A 6,000-nucleotide genomic window follows, 5' to 3' on the forward strand; every position below is an offset into this window, starting at 1 on the left:
TACCTAAACAGGTAAGTACAAAAATATTGAATCAAACATATTAATGTAACAAATATCGATTTAAATATATATATAAAATAAAATAATATATATTTAATGTTAACAAAAGAAATCACATTTAATATACAGTTTTACAAAATATTACAAATAAACTTTAAAAAAATAAACACACAAACATAATAATTTATACATATATATATGTACTTTAAAATAATTGTTAATCTATTATCTTTAATTTATTTTAAAGTTTTACAATTATATAAAATATATATATATGTAAATAATTTAAAATATAAAAAAACATTCTAGAATAAATGAAAACATTAAATGATGAAAAAATATTTAAACTTAAATTGCCCAATACAATCACTGCAACAGTAGGAAAAGTGTTGGATAGCAAAATAATTAAATTTACTATTCCAACTCCAGTGAGTGCAACAGTAGGAAAACTGTTGGATAGCAGAGGGGTAAAAATTACTATACCCACCCCAGTGAGAGCAACAGTACGGAAAGTGTTGGTTAGCGGAACGGTACACATTTATATTCCTACTCCAGTAAGAGCAAAAGTAGGAAAAGTGTTGGATAGCGGAGGGGAAAAAATTACCATTCCAACTACACTGAGTGCGACCATAGGATAAGTGTTGGATAGCGGAGAGGTAAAAATTACTATTCCCACTACAGTGGGTGCAACAGTATGAAAAGTGCTGGATAGTGGAGGGGTAAAAATTACTATTCCAACTCCAGTGAGTACAACAATAGGGAAAGTGTTGGATAGCGGAGGGGTAACATTTTATATTCCCCTCCAGTGAGAGCAACAGTAGGAAAAGTGTTGGATTGAGGATGGGTACAAACTACTATTCAACAACAAAGAGGAGAGGTGGAGAGTGGGGATCGTTGTGATCCAGAGGGATAAGATTACCACTCAAAGGGGGAGTGGAAGGACCAGCCACAGCCGGTGCCCTCGACAATGAGGCAAGCCAAAGGGGACTGGGCTGTTCCTGGAAGGTCAAAAGGTCACTAAAGTGTAGGGGGGAGTGCTCAGTGGAGAACTACCCCAGGGTATCCATTATGTTGGATATAATGGCCTCACACACCCTTGCGGGTGTCATGCTTCATCATAGGCAATGCTCCTCGTTGGGTAGGCGGTTCAATTCCCAACGGGCAACACCTCATAGAGGAGCTCTTTGGCGGAGATCTTTTTATCCAACTGCCTATGGGTGAAGTGGGGGTGTGGGGCCAGGACAGTGTAGACGGTGTAAGTGAGGGTAAAATGAAGCAAGAGGTACCGGAAAACAACTTCATTCAGGTGGTCCTTTGCCTCAACTAAAAACAAGATGAGTCTGTATTCGCTGGAACTTAGGTTTCCATGTACGAGACAGTACTATGGTGTAAGAAATATGGTCAACATGTTTCTCGCTAAACGTTCATTGACATGCGATTCTTCAGGACCTAAAATGAAGCAGAACTACTGTCTACAAAACATGACCTACATAAGTGTCAGTTTACCAAAGCACAGAAATTGTACTACCTGTATAACACCTGCTCTTGCCTAATAGTCAGAGTTTATATGTGTCAACAGTGCCCAGCGGGTCAGACATCAGGGGTGAAGCCAGTGTAGCTTAGGTTCATCCGCCTGTGTCCGTTCCTTGTTGCCTACCCCTCACCGCCGGGCCGGATAGCCCCGGTGAGGGGTAGGCAACAAGGAACGGACACAGACGGATGAACCTAAGCTACACTGGCTTCACCCCTGATGTCTGACCCGCTGGGCACTGTTGACACATATAAACTCTGACTATTAGGCAAGAGCAGGTGTTATACAGGTAGTACAATTTCTGTGCTTTGATAAACTGACACTTACGTAGGTCATGTTTTGTAGACAGTAGTTCTGCTTCTTTTTAGGTCCTGAAGAATCGCATGTCAATGAACGTTTAGCGAGAAACATGTTGACCATATTTCTTACACCTTAGTACTGTCTTGTACGTAGAAACCTAAGTTCCAGCGAATACAGACTCATCTTGTTTTTAGTTGAGGCAAAGGACCACCTGAATAAAGTTGTTTTCCGGTACCTCTTGCTTCATTTTACCCTCACTTACACCGTCTACACTGTCCTGGCCCCACACCTCCTCTTCACCCATAGGCAGTTGGATAAAAAGATCTCCGCCAAAGAGCCCCTCTATGAGGTGTTGCCCGTTGGGAATTGCACCGCCTACCCAACGAGGAGCATCGCCTATGATGAAGCATGACACCTGCAAGGGTGTGTGAGGCCATTATATCCAACATAATGGATACCCTGGGGTAGTTCTCCACTGAGCACTCCCCCCCCTACACTTTAGTGACCTTTTGACCTTCAAGGAACAGCCCAGTCCCCTTTTTCTTGCCTAAAAATTACTATTTCCACTTCAGTGAATGTAACAGTAGGATACGTGTTGGATAGCGGTCTGGTAAAAAAATCTATTCCCACTCCAGTGAGTACAACAGTAGAGAAAGTGTTGGATAGTGGAGGAGTAAAAACTACCATTCCCACTCTAGAGAGTGCAACAGTAGGGAAGGTGTTGGATAGCGGAGGGGTAAAAATTGCTATACCCACTCCAGTGAATGCAACAGTAGAAGTGTTGGATACCGGAGAAAACAAAATTGCTATTCACACTCAAACACAAAAAAAACCATATTAAAAATGTTAAAGAAATAATAAAAATGTGTAAAAATATTAAAATATATATATATATATATTGAACATATAAAAATAACACATATTATAATATTAATTACATATAACAAAAACCTACAAATACTACATAAAATTAAATAATAAATAAAGTTACAAAAAACAATTCTTTTAAACTAGAAAATATTTACAAAATATTTAAAACATAAATGTATTTGTTTTATTTCCTACCTTATAACACCGCACCAATGACAACACACTTCAACATTTTAATTAAATGTATTTACATAATTAACATGATTAATAATCAATAAAAAAATAGTATTAATAGAAAAACTAATAAACATTAATTGACTACACACACTTTAACACTATAATTTCCACAACACACATAAATTAAACTATAAAATAATAAAACACAATTAAAACTTATTTTAAAATTAACAACTATTACTACTAACAACTAATAATTAAATAATTAATATTTATTTAATACCCACTCTTGACCCCTTTAAAAGTAAAAACAACGCACACAAAAATAAACAATCACCCAAAATAAATATCAAATAATTAACAATAATTGACAACTATATATTAATTAAACAGAAATTAATTCCCACCCTTCACTCCTATAAGAACCACAACACACACCTAAAATCAATTACATAATTACCATAATTAATTACCAATTAACTAATTACAATTAATTAAGAACCAATTATTAATTCATACATTAAAAATGAATTGCTTCCCACTCTTTACACCTATAAACACCACAACACACACCTAAAATTAATGACAAAAGTACCAAAATGAATAGTCAATTAATTAATTACAATCAATTAACAACCAATTATTAATTCTTAAATTAAAAATAAATTACTTCCCATCCTTTACACCTATAAACACCACAACACACACCTACAATGAATTATACAATTACCATCATTAATAAACAATTAATTAAATAAAATTAATTAACAACCAATAATGTATGAATTAATAATAAATTACTTTACACCTTTAACACTATAACATCTCAATTAAACAAAAAAAAATACAAATTAATCAAATACAGTTAATATAAATAAGTTATTTTCCACCCTATTCCCCTATAAATCCACAACCCGCTACGGAACTAAAAGAGCAAAATTCAAATTAAAAAAATGAATACATTTAATACAATTAAATTACTCCCCACCCTATTCCCTTGTAAACCCACAACCCACTACAGAACTAAAAGTGCAAAATTCAAATAAAAAAATTAATAACTATTAAAAATGTAACGTATATTAAAAATACAAACAATTCTTATACAAAAATATATACATCACATACATATAAAATATATACTAAAATACATAACAATAATAGAAAAGCCCGATACTCCACCAATTCAGAAAGGACCTCAAGAACTGGCTCTTTGAATGACCCCAATGGAGCTGCTGACACCCCCCCCCCCCCCCCCTCCGAGCGCCTTGAGACCCTCACGGGTAAGTAGTACACTCTACAAACCCAAATTGATTGACAGCTTGAGGAAAAAACATGCATGCATAAACTTATGCTTTGCAAATTACTGGCAAGAATATACCACATGAAGACAATGTTGAAAGAGGTTTTTGACAAGAAGCCGCCAATCTCCTTCCTGAGAGAGCATGTTAGTGAACACGGGCTGGTGTCGCTTACTGCTTAGACTTCTACAAGGGGAAAAGGTGTTCGGGAGGAGATGCTATGAGAACAAGTAGTGCTTGCAGCATCTCATCTACAGGTTTCGGTCAGGTAAGTGTGGTTTGAATATTAAAGGAATGAAGGATAGTTCAAAATCTGATATTTATGTGTCTCAGAATCAAATGATCTTAAGTGTATATGACGTACCACATGCTACAATATACAAGCAGATGACAAGCCCAGACAGTACCAGGAGACCATCTCCAAGTTCGGGAGCACAGGCCGCAGCAATATAGAAGGCATTATGGAAATGCCCGTTACGAATGGGCACCCAGGAAAAAGGAATCCTACAGAAGAGGAAATACGAAGCGGAAAGGATAAAAACATTAAAGGTCCTGGAAGGCAAGTGTTGACGAACTGAGTGATGCTGGAACCTTCCAGCACAACAAGCTGCAAGGCGCTACCACTACTTAAGTCACCTAGAAGTACCCTCCCTCAAATGTGGTCTAGAGGTGGTCCCTGAATGTTTTTTTGTTTCAAGCACCTTGCCAGTGTCTGTTTCTCAGGCTCCAGAAGTCTCTCTTTCACCTTCTCTGAACTCGCCCTCTTGTATTTTGCCTGCATATCCTTATCTGTTTTTGGACTGCTTTTTCTCTCCTCTCGCAAAAGTTGGATATTCTAGTTACTTGTCTCCTGACAGTACCCATCCCCAGCAAAATTCCCCACCTCTATCTGTTGGAACTGGTTGGTAGGGAAATGCCTTGTGAGGTTGTTAAAACTTTACTAAATTTCCAATTTGGGTTACAAATAATTTGTGAATACTAATGATTTTCTTGATGAACATAGCGGTGACCGATGAATTGATAAGGTTGCATTTAAAACAACTTTATGCAGAGGTTTAGAATTGTGTTTATTAACAATGTTTAGTTTTGCCACATTTTCACAGAGACACCATTTTATTAAAATGGATGCTGTTTCTGGTGTTTTGTAAATCTTGCTCCTGCTTATCACTCCTCCCAATCAATGTCCCCTGTGAGTCTTCTCTCCCCACAGTTTTTTCGGGGCACAGTACACTGTGATGCAATTGGGTATTTTCCTTTGGGAACATGTATTGTGAATGGAACTTTTCCATTGTGTTCCTAATGTGACTTTTCGAATGACACTTTTACTGGAATTTCCGATGCAGGCTTGCTAGCACACTAGTTTATGAGTATATGTTTGAGAATGTTTCTATTGTGTTGTACATTTCTGAACTGCTGTTGCAGTGGAAGCTAATGGATGATTTCCTCTAGCTTAGAAATGGGTTGGTGTTATAATAATTTTAATGACAATCATGATTCTGATTTGTCCAATGTATGTTTTTGCTAGTCATTCCATGCTAAATTTGCAGATTTTGCTTATTACTTATGCATAAAAGGTGATTTGGGGGTGAGCCAGATGACTTCCCTTTTCCTCTATGGACTCTGCCTGACTATTTAGAGCCTTCCTATTTTCTTCATTGAACACTGCCCACTTAGAGAGAGACTTTCCCTTTCCTACTGGAAATGCTGTTGGTTTCTTTATGATTCTATATTGATGTTATATTAGGAACCTTTCCTTTTCCCTTTGGGGATGTTATCTGTTACAATTATGATTTTGCTGCTTATTGGACAACATCATTCTGATTT

The sequence above is a fragment of the Lissotriton vulgaris genome, chromosome 4_1 (genome assembly GCF_964263255.1).
Source record: "Lissotriton vulgaris chromosome 4_1, aLisVul1.2, whole genome shotgun sequence".
NCBI lineage: Eukaryota > Metazoa > Chordata > Amphibia > Caudata > Salamandridae > Lissotriton > Lissotriton vulgaris.